Source organism: Chiloscyllium punctatum, chromosome 48 (genome assembly GCF_047496795.1).
Source record: "Chiloscyllium punctatum isolate Juve2018m chromosome 48, sChiPun1.3, whole genome shotgun sequence".
Classification (NCBI taxonomy): domain Eukaryota; kingdom Metazoa; phylum Chordata; class Chondrichthyes; order Orectolobiformes; family Hemiscylliidae; genus Chiloscyllium; species Chiloscyllium punctatum.
In genome coordinates, this window is record NC_092786.1 from 10,494,332 (window position 1) to 10,509,574 (window position 15,243).

Below are 15,243 nucleotides of genomic sequence, written 5' to 3' on the forward strand. Positions count from 1 at the left end.
TTTGTTTCAGACCCTCTGTTTCTCGCCCTCTGTTTCAGCCCCTCTGTTTCTCGCCGTCTGTTTCAGCCCCTCTGTTTCAGACCCTCTGTTTCAGCCCCTCTGTTTCCCACCCTCTGTTTCAGCCCCTCTGTTTCAGACCCTTTGTTTCAGACCCTCTGTTTCTCGCCCTCTGTTTCAGCCCCTCTGTTTCAGACCCTCTGTTTCAGCCCCTCTGTTTCAGACCCTCTGTTTCAGACCCTCTGTTTCTCGCCCTCTGTTTCGCCCCCTCTGTTTCAGACCCTCTGTTTCAGCCCCTCTGTTTCAGCCCATCTGTTTCTCGCCCTCTGTTTCAGCCCCTCTGTTTCAGACCCTCTGTTTCAGCCCCTCTGTTTCACCACTCTGTTTCAGACCCTCTGTTTCAGACCCTCTGTTTCTCGCCCTCTTTTTCAGCACCTCTGTTTCTCGCCGTCTGTTTCAGCCCCTCTGTTTCGCGCCCTCTGTTTCAGCCCCTCTGTTTCAGACCCTCTGTTTCATACCCTCTGTTTCAGACCCTCTGTTTCTCGCCCTCTGTTTCGGCCACTCTGTTTCTCGCCCTCTGTTTCAGACTCTCTTTTTCTCGCCCTCTGTTTCAGCCCTTCTGTTTCAGCCCTCTGTTTCAGACCCTCAGTTTCTCGTCCTCTGTTTCAGCCCCTCTGTTTCAGACTCTCTGTTTCAGACCCTCTGTTTCAGCCCCTCTGTTTCAGCCCCTGTTTCTCGCCCTCTGTTTCAGCCCCGCTGTTTCAGACCCTCTGTTTCAGCCCCTCTGTTTCAGACCCTCTGTTTCAGACCCTCTGTTTCAGACCCTCTGTTTCTCGCCCTCTGTTTCAGACCCTCTGTGTCTGCCCCTCTGTTTCAGCCCCTCTGTTTCTCGTCCTCTGTTTCTCGCCCTCTGTTTCGCGCCCTCTGTTTCAGACCCTCTGTTTCAGCCCCTCTGTTTCAGCCCCTCTGTTTCAGCCACTCTGTTTCTCGCCCTCTGTTACACGCCCTCTGTTTCAGACCCTCTGTTTCAGACCCTCTGTTTCAGACCCTCTGTTTCTCGCCCTCTGTTTCTCGTCCTCTGTTTCAGCCCCTCTGTTTCTCGCCGTCTGTTTCAGCCCCTCTGTTTCAGCCCCTCTGTTTCAGCCCCTCTGTTTCAGCCACTCTGTTTCTCGCCCTCTGTTACACGCCCTCTGTTTCAGACCCTCTGTTTCAGACCCTCTGTTTCAGACCCTCTGTTTCTCGCCCTCTGTTTCTCGTCCTCTGTTTCAGCCCCTCTGTTTCTCGCCGTCTGTTTCAGCCCCTCTGTTTCAGACCCTCTGTTTCAGCCCCTCTGTTTCAGACCCTCTGTTTCAGACCCTCTGTTTCAGACCCTCTGTTTCAGCCCCTCTGTTTCAGCCCCTCTGTGTCTGCCCCTCTGTTTCAGCCCCTCTGTTTCTCCTCCTCTGTTTCTTGCCCTCTGTTTCGCGCCCTCTGTTTCAGACCCTCTGTTTCAGCCCCTCTGTTTCAGCCCCTCTGTTACACGCCCTCTGTTTCGCGCCCTCTGTTTCGCGCCCTCTGTTTCAGACCCTCTGTTTCAGACCCTCTGTTTCAGACCCTCTGTTTCTCGCCCTCTCCTTCAGCCCCTCTGTTTCTCGCCCTCTGTTTCAGCCCCTCTGTTTCTCGCCCTCTGTTTCAGACCCTCTGTTTCTGACCCTCTGTTTCAGACCCTCTGTTTCTCGCCGTCTGTTTCAGCCCCTCTGTTTCTCGCCCTCTGTTTCAGCCCCTCTGTTTCAGACCCTCTGTTTCAGCCCCTCTGTTTCAGCCCCTCTGTTTCTCGCCCTCTGTTTCCCACCCTCTGTTTCAGACCCTCTGTTTCAGCCCCTCTGTTTCAGCCCCTCTGTTTCAGCCCATCTGTTTCTCGCCCTCTGTTTCAGCCCCTCTGTTTCAGACCCTCTGTTTCAGACACTCTGTTTCTCCCCCTCTGTTTCAGCCCCTCTGTTTCTCGCCGTCTGTTTCAGCCCCTCTGTTTCAGACCCTTTGTTTCAGACCCTCTGTTTCTCGCCCTCTGTTTCAGCCCCTCTGTTTCTCGCCGTCTGTTTCAGCCCCTCTGTTTCAGACCCTCTGTTTCAGCCCCTCTGTTTCCCACCCTCTGTTTCAGACCCTCTGTTTCTCGCCCTCTGTTTCGCCCCCTCTGTTTCAGACCCTCTGTTTCAGCCCCTCTGTTTCAGCCCATCTGTTTCTCGCCCTCTGTTTCAGCCCCTCTGTTTCAGACCCTCTGTTTCAGCCCCTCTGTTTCACCCCTCTGTTTCAGACCCTCTGTTTCAGACCCTCTGTTTCTCGCCCTCTTTTTCAGCACCTCTGTTTCTCGCCGTCTGTTTCAGCCCCTCTGTTTCGCGCCCTCTGTTTCAGCCCCTCTGTTTCAGACCCACTGTTTCATACCCTCTGTTTCAGACCCTCTGTTTCTCGCCCTCTGTTTTGGCCACTCTGTATCTCGCCCTCTGTTTCGGCACCTCTGTTTCTCGCCCTCTGTTTCAGACTCTCTTTTTCTTGCCCTCTGTTTCAGCCCCTCTGTTTCAGACCCTCTGTTTCTCACCCTCTGTTTCAGCCCCTCTGTTTCAGCCCTCTGTTTCAGACCCTCTGTTTCTCGTCCTCTGTTTCAGCCCCTCTGTTTCAGCCCCTCTGTTTCAGACCCTCTGTTTCAGCCCCTCTGTTTCAGACCCTGTTTCTCGCCCTCTGTTTCAGCCCCGCTGTTTCAGACCCTCTGTTTCAGCCCCTCTGTTTCAGACCCTCTGTTTCAGACCCTCTGTTTCAGACCCTCTGTTTCTCGCCCTCTGTTTCAGACCCTCTGTTTCGCGCCCTCTGTTTCAGCCCCTCTGTTTCAGCCCCTCTGTTTCAGCCCCTCTGTTTCAGACCCTCTGTTTCTCGCCCTCTGTTTCAGACCCTCTGTTTCGCGCCCTCTGTTTCAGCCCCTCTGTTTCTCGCCCTCTGTTTCAGCCCCTCTGTTTCAGACCCTCTGTTTCAGCCCCTCTGTTTCAGCACCTCTGTTTCTCGCCCTCTGTTTCCCACCCTCTGTTTCAGACCCTCTGTTTCTCGCCCTCTGTTTCGCCCCCTCTGTTTCAGACCCTCTGTTTCAGCCCCTCTGTTTCAGCCCATCTGTTTCTCGCCCTCTGTTTCAGCCCCTCTGTTTCAGACCCTCTGTTTCAGCCCCTCTGTTTCACCCCTCTGTTTCAGACCCTCTGTTTCAGACCCTCTGTTTCTCGCCCTCTTTTTCAGCACCTCTGTTTCTCGCCGTCTGTTTCAGCCCCTCTGTTTCGCGCCCTCTGTTTCAGCCCCTCTGTTTCAGACCCACTGTTTCATACCCTCTGTTTCAGACCCTCTGTTTCTCGCCCTCTGTTTTGGCCACTCTGTATCTCGCCCTCTGTTTCGGCACCTCTGTTTCTCGCCCTCTGTTTCAGACTCTCTTTTTCTTGCCCTCTGTTTCAGCCCCTCTGTTTCAGACCCTCTGTTTCTCACCCTCTGTTTCAGCCCCTCTGTTTCAGCCCTCTGTTTCAGACCCTCTGTTTCTCGTCCTCTGTTTCAGCCCCTCTGTTTCAGCCCCTCTGTTTCAGACCCTCTGTTTCAGCCCCTCTGTTTCAGACCCTGTTTCTCGCCCTCTGTTTCAGCCCCGCTGTTTCAGACCCTCTGTTTCAGCCCCTCTGTTTCAGACCCTCTGTTTCAGACCCTCTGTTTCAGACCCTCTGTTTCTCGCCCTCTGTTTCAGACCCTCTGTTTCGCGCCCTCTGTTTCAGCCCCTCTGTTTCAGCCCCTCTGTTTCAGCCCCTCTGTTTCAGACCCTCTGTTTCTCGCCCTCTGTTTCAGACCCTCTGTTTCGCGCCCTCTGTTTCAGCCCCTCTGTTTCAGCCCCTCTGTTTCAGCCACTCTGTTTCAGCCCCACTGTTTCAGCCCATCTGTTTCTCGCCCTCTCTTTCAGCCCATCTGTTTCAGACCCTCTGTTTCAGCCCCTCTGTTTCATACCCTCTGTTTCAGCCCCTCTGTTTCATCCCCTCTGTTTCAGACCCTCTGTTTCAGACCCTCTGTTTCTCGCCCTCTGTTTCAGACCCTCTGTTTCTCGCCCTCTGTTTCAGCCCCTCTGTTTCAGACCCTCTGTTTCGCGCCATCTGTTTCGTGCCCTCTGTTTCAGACACTCTGTTTCAGACCCTCTGTTTCTCGCCCTCTGTTTCAGCCCCTCTGTTTCTCGCCGTCTGTTTCAGCCCCTCTGTTTCAGACCCTCTGTTTCAGCCCCTCTGTTTCACCACTCTGTTTCAGACCCTCTGTTTCAGACCCTCTGTTTCTCGCCCTCTTTTTCAGCACCTCTGTTTCTCGCCGTCTGTTTCAGCCCCTCTGTTTCGCGCCCTCTGTTTCAGCCCCTCTGTTTCAGACCCTCTGTTTCATACCCTCTGTTTCAGACCCTCTGTTTCTCGCCCTCTGTTTCGGCCACTCTGTTTCTCGCCCTCTGTTTCAGACTCTCTTTTTCTCGCCCTCTGTTTCAGCCCTTCTGTTTCAGCCCTCTGTTTCAGACCCTCAGTTTCTCGTCCTCTGTTTCAGCCCCTCTGTTTCAGACTCTCTGTTTCAGACCCTCTGTTTCAGCCCCTCTGTTTCAGCCCCTGTTTCTCGCCCTCTGTTTCAGCCCCGCTGTTTCACACCCTCTGTTTCAGCCCCTCTGTTTCAGACCCTCTGTTTCAGACCCTCTGTTTCAGACCCTCTGTTTCTCGCCCTCTGTTTCAGACCCTCTGTGTCTGCCCCTCTGTTTCAGCCCCTCTGTTTCTCGTCCTCTGTTTCTCGCCCTCTGTTTCGCGCCCTCTGTTTCAGCCCCTCTGTTTCAGACCCTCTGTTTCTCGCCCTCTGTTTCAGACCCTCTGTTTCGCGCCCTCTGTTTCAGCCCCTCTGTTTCAGCCCCTCTGTTTCAGCCCCTCTGTTTCAGCCCCACTGTTTCAGCCCATCTGTTTCTCGCCCTCTGTTTCAGCCCATCTGTTTCAGACCCTCTGTTTCAGCCCCTCTGTTTCATACCCTCTGTTTCAGCCCCTCTGTTTCATCCCCTCTGTTTCAGACCCTCTGTTTCAGACCCTCTGTTTCTCGCCCTCTGTTTCAGACCCTCTGTTTCTCGCCCTCTGTTTCAGCCCCTCTGTTTCAGACCCTCTGTTTCGCGCCATCTGTTTCGTGCCCTCTGTTTCAGACACTCTGTTTCAGACCCTCTGTTTCTCGCCCTCTGTTTCAGCCCCTCTGTTTCTCGCCGTCTGTTTCAGCCCCTCTGTTTCAGACCCTCTGTTTCAGCCCCTCTGTTTCACCACTCTGTTTCAGACCCTCTGTTTCAGACCCTCTGTTTCTCACCCTCTTTTTCAGCACCTCTGTTTCTCGCCGTCTGTTTCAGCCCCTCTGTTTCGCGCCCTCTGTTTCAGCCCCTCTGTTTCAGACCCTCTGTTTCATACCCTCTGTTTCAGACCCTCTGTTTCTCGCCCTCTGTTTCGGCCACTCTGTTTCTCGCCCTCTGTTTCAGACTCTCTTTTTCTCGCCCTCTGTTTCAGCCCTTCTGTTTCAGCCCTCTGTTTCAGACCCTCAGTTTCTCGTCCTCTGTTTCAGCCCCTCTGTTTCAGACTCTCTGTTTCAGACCCTCTGTTTCAGCCCCTCTGTTTCAGCCCCTGTTTCTCGCCCTCTGTTTCAGCCCCGCTGTTTCACACCCTCTGTTTCAGCCCCTCTGTTTCAGACCCTCTGTTTCAGACCCTCTGTTTCAGACCCTCTGTTTCTCGCCCTCTGTTTCAGACCCTCTGTGTCTGCCCCTCTGTTTCAGCCCCTCTGTTTCTCGTCCTCTGTTTCTCGCCCTCTGTTTCGCGCCCTCTGTTTCAGACCCTCTGTTTCAGACCCTCTGTTTCAGCCCCTCTGTTTCAGCCACTCTGTTTCTCGCCCTCTGTTACACGCCCTCTGTTTCAGACCCTCTGTTTCAGACCCCCTGTTTCAGACCCTCTGTTTCTCGCCCTCTGTTTCAGACCCTCTGTTTCAGACCCTCTGTTTCTCGCCCTCTGTTTCAGCCCCTCTGTTTCAGACCCTCTGTTTCGCGCCCTCTGTTTCGTGCCCTCTGTTTCAGACACTCTGTTTCAGACCCTCTGTTTCTCGTCCTCTGTTTCAGCCCCTCTGTTTCTCGCCGTCTGTTTCAGCCCCTCTGTTTCAGACCCTCTGTTTCAGCCCCTCTGTTTCAGACCCTCTGTTTCAGCCCCTCTGTTTCAGACCCTCTGTTTCAGACCCTCTGTTTCTCGCCCTCTGTTTCGCCCCCTCTGTTTCAGACCCTCTGTTTCAGCCCCTCTGTTTCAGCCCATCTGTTTCTCGCCCTCTGTTTCAGCCCCTCTGTTTCAGACCCTCTGTTTCAGCCCCTCTGTTTCACCACTCTGTTTCAGACCCTCTGTTTCAGACCCTCTGTTTCTCGCCCTCTTTTTCAGCACCTCTGTTTCTCGCCGTCTGTTTCAGCCCCTCTGTTTCGCGCCCTCTGTTTCAGCCCCTCTGTTTCAGACCCTCTGTTTCATACCCTCTGTTTCAGACCCTCTGTTTCTCGCCCTCTGTTTCGGCCACTCTGTTTCTCGCCCTCTGTTTCAGACTCTCTTTTTCTCGCCCTCTGTTTCAGCCCTTCTGTTTCAGCCCTCTGTTTCAGACCCTCAGTTTCTCGTCCTCTGTTTCAGCCCCTCTGTTTCAGACTCTCTGTTTCAGACCCTCTGTTTCAGCCCCTCTGTTTCAGCCCCTGTTTCTCGCCCTCTGTTTCAGCCCCGCTGTTTCAGACCCTCTGTTTCAGCCCCTCTGTTTCAGACCCTCTGTTTCAGACCCTCTGTTTCAGACCCTCTGTTTCTCGCCCTCTGTTTCAGACCCTCTGTGTCTGCCCCTCTGTTTCAGCCCCTCTGTTTCTCGTCCTCTGTTTCTCGCCCTCTGTTTCGCGCCCTCTGTTTCAGACCCTCTGTTTCAGCCCCTCTGTTTCAGCCCCTCTGTTTCAGCCACTCTGTTTCTCGCCCTCTGTTACACGCCCTCTGTTTCAGACCCTCTGTTTCAGACCCTCTGTTTCAGACCCTCTGTTTCTCGCCCTCTGTTTCAGACCCTCTGTTTCAGACCCTCTGTTTCTCGCCCTCTGTTTCAGCCCCTCTGTTTCAGACACTCTGTTTCGCGCCCTCTGTTTCGTGCCCCCTGTTTCAGACACTCTGTTTCAGACCCTCTGTTTCTCGTCCTCTGTTTCAGCCCCTCTGTTTCTCGCCGTCTGTTTCAGCCCCTCTGTTTCAGACCCTCTGTTTCAGCCCCTCTGTTTCAGACCCTCTGTTTCAGACCCTCTGTTTCTCGCCCTCTGTTTCGCGCCCTCTGTTTCAGCCCCTCTGTTTCAGACCCTCTGTTTCAGCCCCTCTGTTTCAGCCCCTCTGTGTCTGCCCCTCTGTTTCAGCCCCTCTGTTTCTCCTCCTCTGTTTCTTGCCCTCTGTTTCGCGCCCTCTGTTTCAGACCCTCTGTTTCAGCCCCTCTGTTTCAGACCCTCTGTTACACGCCCTCTGTTTCGCGCCCTCTGTTTCGCGCCCTCTGTTTCGCGCCCTCTGTTTCAGACCCTCTGTTTCAGACCCTCTGTTTCAGACCCTCTGTTTCTCGCCCTCTCCTTCAGCCCCTCTGTTTCTCGCCCTCTGTTTCAGCCCCTCTGTTTCTCGCCCTCTGTTTCAGACCCTCTGTTTCTGACCCTCTGTTTCAGACCCTCTGTTTCTCGCCGTCTGTTTCAGCCCCTCTGTTTCTCGCCCTCTGTTTCAGCCCCTCTGTTTCAGACCCTCTGTTTCAGCCCCTCTGTTTCAGCCCCTCTGTTTCTCGCCCTGTGTTTCCCACCCTCTGTTTCAGACCCTCTGTTTCAGCCCCTCTGTTTCAGCCCCTCTGTTTCAGCCCATCTGTTTCTCGCCCTCTGTTTCAGCCCCTCTGTTTCAGACCCTCTGTTTCAGACACTCTGTTTCTCCCCCTCTGTTTCAGCCCCTCTGTTTCTCGCCGTCTGTTTCAGCCCCTCTGTTTCAGACCCTTTGTTTCAGACCCTCTGTTTCTCGCCCTCTGTTTCAGCCCCTCTGTTTCTCGCCGTCTGTTTCAGCCCCTCTGTTTCAGACCCTCTGTTTCAGCCCCTCTGTTTCCCACCCTCTGTTTCAGACCCTCTGTTTCTCGCCCTCTGTTTCGCCCCCTCTGTTTCAGACCCTCTGTTTCAGCCCCTCTGTTTCAGCCCATCTGTTTCTCGCCCTCTGTTTCAGCCCCTCTGTTTCAGACCCTCTGTTTCAGCCCCTCTGTTTCACCCCTCTGTTTCAGACCCTCTGTTTCAGACCCTCTGTTTCTCGCCCTCTTTTTCAGCACCTCTGTTTCTCGCCGTCTGTTTCAGCCCCTCTGTTTCGCGCCCTCTGTTTCAGCCCCTCTGTTTCAGACCCACTGTTTCATACCCTCTGTTTCAGACCCTCTGTTTCTCGCCCTCTGTTTTGGCCACTCTGTATCTCGCCCTCTGTTTCGGCACCTCTGTTTCTCGCCCTCTGTTTCAGACTCTCTTTTTCTTGCCCTCTGTTTCAGCCCCTCTGTTTCAGACCCTCTGTTTCTCACCCTCTGTTTCAGCCCCTCTGTTTCAGCCCTCTGTTTCAGACCCTCTGTTTCTCGTCCTCTGTTTCAGCCCCTCTGTTTCAGCCCCTCTGTTTCAGACCCTCTGTTTCAGCCCCTCTGTTTCAGACCCTGTTTCTCGCCCTCTGTTTCAGCCCCGCTGTTTCAGACCCTCTGTTTCAGCCCCTCTGTTTCAGACCCTCTGTTTCAGACCCTCTGTTTCAGACCCTCTGTTTCTCGCCCTCTGTTTCAGACCCTCTGTTTCGCGCCCTCTGTTTCAGCCCCTCTGTTTCAGCCCCTCTGTTTCAGCCCCTCTGTTTCAGACCCTCTGTTTCTCGCCCTCTGTTTCAGACCCTCTGTTTCGCGCCCTCTGTTTCAGCCCCTCTGTTTCAGCCCCTCTGTTTCAGCCCCTCTGTTTCAGCCCCACTGTTTCAGCCCATCTGTTTCTCGCCCTCTGTTTCAGCCCCTCTGTTTCAGACCCTCTGTTTCAGCCCCTCTGTTTCATACCCTCTGTTTCAGCCCCTCTGTTTCATCCCCTCTGTTTCAGACCCTCTGTTTCAGACCCTCTGTTTCTCGCCCTCTGTTTCAGACCCTCTGTTTCTCGCCCTCTGTTTCAGCCCCTCTGTTTCAGACCCTCTGTTTCGCGCCATCTGTTTCGTGCCCTCTGTTTCAGACACTCTGTTTCAGACCCTCTGTTTCTCGCCCTCTGTTTCAGCCCCTCTGTTTCTCGCCGTCTGTTTCAGCCCCTCTGTTTCAGACCCTCTGTTTCAGCCCCTCTGTTTCACCACTCTGTTTCAGACCCTCTGTTTCAGACCCTCTGTTTCTCGCCCTCTTTTTCAGCACCTCTGTTTCTCGCCGTCTGTTTCAGCCCCTCTGTTTCGCGCCCTCTGTTTCAGCCCCTCTGTTTCAGACCCTCTGTTTCATACCCTCTGTTTCAGACCCTCTGTTTCAGCCCCTCTGTTTCGGCCACTCTGTTTCTCGCCCTCTGTTTCAGACTCTCTTTTTCTCGCCCTCTGTTTCAGCCCTTCTGTTTCAGCCCTCTGTTTCAGACCCTCAGTTTCTCGTCCTCTGTTTCAGCCCCTCTGTTTCAGACTCTCTGTTTCAGACCCTCTGTTTCAGCCCCTCTGTTTCAGCCCCTGTTTCTCGCCCTCTGTTTCAGCCCCGCTGTTTCACACCCTCTGTTTCAGCCCCTCTGTTTCAGACCCTCTGTTTCAGACCCTCTGTTTCAGACCCTCTGTTTCTCGCCCTCTGTTTCAGACCCTCTGTGTCTGCCCCTCTGTTTCAGCCCCTCTGTTTCTCGTCCTCTGTTTCTCGCCCTCTGTTTCGCGCCCTCTGTTAAAGACCCTCTGTTTCAGACCCTCTGTTTCAGCCCCTCTGTTTCAGCCACTCTGTTTCTCGCCCTCTGTTACACGCCCTCTGTTTCAGACCCTCTGTTTCAGACCCCCTGTTTCAGACCCTCTGTTTCAGACCCTCTGTTTCAGACCCTCTGTTTCAGACCCTCTGTTTCTCGCCCTCTGTTTCAGCCCCTCTGTTTCAGACCCTCTGTTTCGCGCCCTCTGTTTCGTGCCCTCTGTTTCAGACACTCTGTTTCAGACCCTCTGTTTCTCGTCCTCTGTTTCAGCCCCTCTGTTTCTCGCCGTCTGTTTCAGCCCCTCTGTTTCAGACCCTCTGTTTCAGCCCCTCTGTTTCAGACCCTCTGTTTCAGCCCCTCTGTTTCAGACCCTCTGTTTCAGACCCTCTGTTTCTCGCCCTCTGTTTCGCCCCCTCTGTTTCAGACCCTCTGTTTCAGCCCCTCTGTTTCAGCCCATCTGTTTCTCGCCCTCTGTTTCAGCCCCTCTGTTTCAGACCCTCTGTTTCAGCCCCTCTGTTTCTCGCCCTCTGTTTCTCACCCTCTGTTTCAGACCCTCTGTTTCATACCCTCTGTTTCAGACCCTCTGTTTCTCGCCCTCTGTTTCGGCCACTCTGTTTCTCGCCCTCTGTTTCAGACTCTCTTTTTCTCGCCCTCTGTTTCAGCCCTTCTGTTTCAGCCCTCTGTTTCAGACCCTCAGTTTCTCGTCCTCTGTTTCTGCCCCTCTGTTTCAGACTCTCTGTTTCAGACCCTCTGTTTCAGCCCCTCTGTTTCAGCCCCTGTTTCTCGCCCTCTGTTTCAGCCCCGCTGTTTCAGACCCTCTGTTTCAGCCCCTCTGTTTCAGACCCTCTGTTTCAGACCCTCTGTTTCAGACCCTCTGTTTCTCGCCCTCTGTTTCAGACCCACTGTGTCTGCCACTCTGTTTCAGCCCCTCTGTTTCTCGTCCTCTGTTTCTCGCCCTCTGTTTCGCGCCCTCTGTTTCAGACCCTCTGTTTCAGCCCCTCTGTTTCAGCCCCTCTGTTTCAGCCACTCTGTTTCTCGCCCTCTGTTACACGCCCTCTGTTTCAGACCCTCTGTTTCAGACCCTCTGTTTCAGACCCTCTGTTTCTCGCCCTCTGTTTCAGACCCTCTGTTTCAGACCCTCTGTTTCTCGCCCTCTGTTTCAGCCCCTCTGTTTCAGACCCTCTGTTTCGCGCCCTCTGTTTCGTGCCCTCTGTTTCAGACACTCTGTTTCAGACCCTCTGTTTCTCGACCTCTGTTTCAGCCCCTCTGTTTCAGACCGTCTGTTTCAGCCCCTCTGTTTCAGCCCCTCTGTTTCAGACCCTCTGTTTCTCGCCCTCTGTTTTACGCCCTCTGTTTCGCGCCCTGTGTTTCAGACCCTCTGTTTCAGATCCTCTGTTTCAGACCCTCTGTTTCTCGCCCTCTGTTTCAGACCCTCTGTTTCGCGCCCTCTGTTTCAGCCCCTCTGTTTCAGCCCCTCTGTTTCAGCCCCTCTGTTTCTCGCCCTCTGTTTCTCACCCTCTGTTTCAGACCCTCTGTTTCAGCCCCTCTGTTTCTGACCCTCTGTTTCTCGCCCTCTGTTTCAGCCACTCTGTTTCTCGCCCTCTGTTTCAGCCCCTCTGTTTCAGACCCTCTGTTTCAGACCCTCTGTTTCAGACCCTCTGTTTCAGACGCTCTGTTTCTCGCCCTCTGTTTCGCGCCCTCTGTTTCAGCCCCTCTGTTTCAGACCCTCTGTTTCAGCCCCTCTGTTTCAGCCCCTCTGTGTCTGCCCCTCTGTTTCAGCCCCTCTGTTTCTCGTCCTCTGTTTCTCGCCCTCTGTTTCGCGCCCTCTTTTTCAGACCCTCTGTTTCAGACCCTCTGTTTCAGCCCCTCTGTTTCAGCCACTCTGTTTCTCGCCCTCTGTTACGCGCCCTCTGTTTCAGACCCTCTGTTTCAGACCCTCTGTTTCTCGCCCTCTCTTTCAGACCCTCTGTTTCAGACCCTCTGTTTCTCGCCCTCTGTTTCAGCCCCTCTGTTTCAGACCCTCTGTTTCGCGCCCTCTGTTTCGTGCCCTCTGTTTCAGACACTCTGTTTCAGACCCTCTGTTTCTCGTCCTCTGTTTCAGCCCCTCTGTTTCAGACCCTCTGTTTCAGCCCCTCTGTTTCAGACCCTCTGTTTCAGCCCCTCTGTTTCAGACCCTCTGTTTCAGACCCTCTGTTTCTCGCCCTCTGTTTCGCGCCCTCTGTTTCAGCCCCTCTGTTTAAGACCCTCTGTTTCAGCCCCTCTGTTTCAGCCCCTCTGTGTCTGCCCCTCTGTTTCAGCCCCTCTGTTTCTCCTCCTCTGTTTCTTGCCCTCTGTTTCGCGCCCTCTGTTTCAGACCCTCTGTTTCAGCCCCTCTGTTTCAGCCCCTCGGTTTCAGCCCCTCTGTTTCAGCCCATCTGTTTCTCGACCTCTGCTTCAGCCCCTCTGTTTCAGACCGTCTGTTTCAGCCCCTCTGTTTCAGCCCCTCTGTTTCAGACCCTCTGTTACACGCCCTCTGTTTCGCGCCCTCTGTTTCGCGCCCTCTGTTTCAGACCCTCTGTTTCAGACCCTCTGTTTCAGACCCTCTGTTTCTCGCCCTCTCTTTCAGCCCCTCTGTTTCTCGCCCTCTGTTTCAGCCCCTCTGTTTCTCGCCCTCTGTTTCAGACCCTCTGTTTCCGACCCTCTGTTTCAGACCCTCTGTTTCTCGCCGTCTGTTTCAGCCCCTCTGTTTCTCGCCCTCTGTTTCAGCCCCTCTGTTTCAGACCATCTGTTTCAGCCCCTCTGTTTCAGACCCTCTGTTTCAGCCCCTCTGTTTCAGACCCTCTGTTTCAGACCCTCTGTTTCTCGCCCTCTGTTTCAGACCCTCTGTTTTGCGCCCTCTGTTTCCGCCCCTCTGTTTCAGCCCCTCTGTTTCAGCCCCTCTGTTTCAGCCCCAATGTTTCTCGCCCTCTGTTTCCCACCCTCTGTTTCAGACCCTCTGTTTCAGCCCCTCTGTTTCAGCCCCTCTGTTTCAGCCCATCTGTTTCTCGCCCTCTGTTTCAGCCCCTCTGTTTCAGACCCTCTGTTTCAGACACTCTGTTTCTCCCCCTCTGTTTCAGCCCCTCTGTTTCTCGCCGTCTGTTTCAGCCCCTCTGTTTCAGACCCTTTGTTTCAGACCCTCTGTTTCTCGCCCTCTGTTTCAGCCCCTCTGTTTCTCGCCGTCTGTTTCAGCCCCTCTGTTTCAGACCCTCTGTTTCAGCCCCTCTGTTTCAGACCCTCTGTTTCAGACCCTCTGTTTCTCGCCCTCTGTTTCGCCCCCTCTGTTTCAGACCCTCTGTTTCAGCCCCTCTGTTTCAGCCCATCTGTTTCTCGCCCTCTGTTTCAGCCCCTCTGTTTCAGCCCCTCTGTTTCAGCCCCTCTGTTTCACCACTCTGTTTCAGACCCTCTGTTTCAGACCCTCTGTTTCTCGCCCTCTTTTTCAGCACCTCTGTTTCTCGCCGTCTGTTTCAGCCCCTCTGTTTCGCGCCCTCTGTTTCAGCCCCTCTGTTTCAGACCCTCTGTTTCATACCCTCTGTTTCAGACCCTCTGTTTCTCGCCCTCTGTTTCGGCCACTCTGTTTCTCGCCCTCTGTTTCAGACTCTCTTTTTCTCGCCCTCTGTTTCAGCCCTTCTGTTTCAGCCCTCTGTTTCAGACCCTCAGTTTCTCGTCCTCTGTTTCAGCCCCTCTGTTTCAGACTCTCTGTTTCAGACCCTCTGTTTCAGCCCCTCTGTTTCAGCCCCTGTTTCTCGCTCTCTGTTTCAGCCCCGCTGTTTCAGAACCTCTGTTTCAGCCCCTCTGTTTCAGACCCTCTGTTTCAGACCCTCTGTTTCAGACCCTCTGTTTCTCGCCCTCTGTTTCAGACCCTCTGTGTCTGCCCCTCTGTTTCAGCCCCTCTGTTTCTCGTCCTCTGTTTCTCGCCCTCTGTTTCGCGCCCTCTGTTTCAGACCCTCTGTTTCAGCCCCTCTGTTTCAGCCCCCCTGTTTCAGCCACTCTGTTTCTGGCCCTCTGTTACACGCCCTCTGTTTCAGACCCTCTGTTTCAGACCCTCTGTTTCTCGCCCTCTGTTTCGCCCCCTCTGTTTCAGACCCTCTGTTTCAGCCCCTCTGTTTCAGCCCATCTGTTTCAGCCCCTCTGTTTCACCACTCTGTTTCAGACCCTCTGTTTCAGACCCTCTGTTTCAGACCCTCTGTTTCTCGCCCTCTGTTTCAGACCCTCTGTTTCAGACCCTCTGTTTCTCGCCCTCTGTTTCAGCCCCTCTGTTTCAGACCCTCTGTTTCGCGCCCTCTGTTTCGTGCCCTCTGTTTCAGACACTCTGTTTCAGACCCTCTGTTTCTCGACCTCTGTTTCAGCCCCTCTGTTTCAGACCGTCTGTTTCAGCCCCTCTGTTTCAGCCCCTCTGTTTCAGACCCTCTGTTTCTCGCCCTCTGTTTTACGCCCTCTGTTTCGCGCCCTGTGTTTCAGACCCTCTGTTTCAGATCCTCTGTTTCAGACCCTCTGTTTCTCGCCCTCTGTTTCAGACCCTCTGTTTCGCGCCCTCTGTTTCAGCCCCTCTGTTTCAGCCCCTCTGTTTCAGCCCCTCTGTTTCTCGCCCTCTGTTTCTCACCCTCTGTTTCAGACCCTCTGTTTCAGCCCCTCTGTTTCAGACCCTCTGTTTCTCGCCCTCTGTTTCAGCCACTCTGTTTCTCGCCCTCTGTTTCAGCCCCTCTGTTTCAGACCCTCTGTTTCAGACCCTCTGTTTCAGACCCTCGGTTTCAGACGCTCTGTTTCTCGCCCTCTGTTTCGCGCCCTCTGTTTCAGCCCCTCTGTTTCAGACCCTCTGTTTCAGCCCCTCTGTTTCAGCCCCTCTGTGTCTGCCCCTCTGTTTCAGCCCCTCTGTTTCTCGTCCTCTGTTTCTCGCCCTCTGTTTCGCGCCCTCTGTTTCAGACCCTCTGTTTCAGACCCTCTGTTTCAGCCCCTCTGTTTCAGCCACTCTGTTTCTCGCCCTCTGTTACACGCCCTCTGTTTCAGACCCTCTGTTTCAGACCCTCTGTTTCAGACCCTCTGTTTCTCGCCCTCTCTTTCAGACCCTCTGTTTCAGACCCTCTGTTTCTCGCCCTCTGTTTCAGCCCCTCTGTTTCAGACCCTCTGTTTCGCGCCCTCTGTTTCGTGCCCTCTGTTTCAGACACTCTGTTTCAGACCCTCTGTTTCTCGTCCTCTGTTTCAGCCCCTCTGTTTCAGACCCTCTGTTTCAGCCCCTCTGTTTCAGACCCTCTGTTTCAGCCCCTCTGTTTCAGACCCTCTGTTTCAGACCCTCTGTTTCT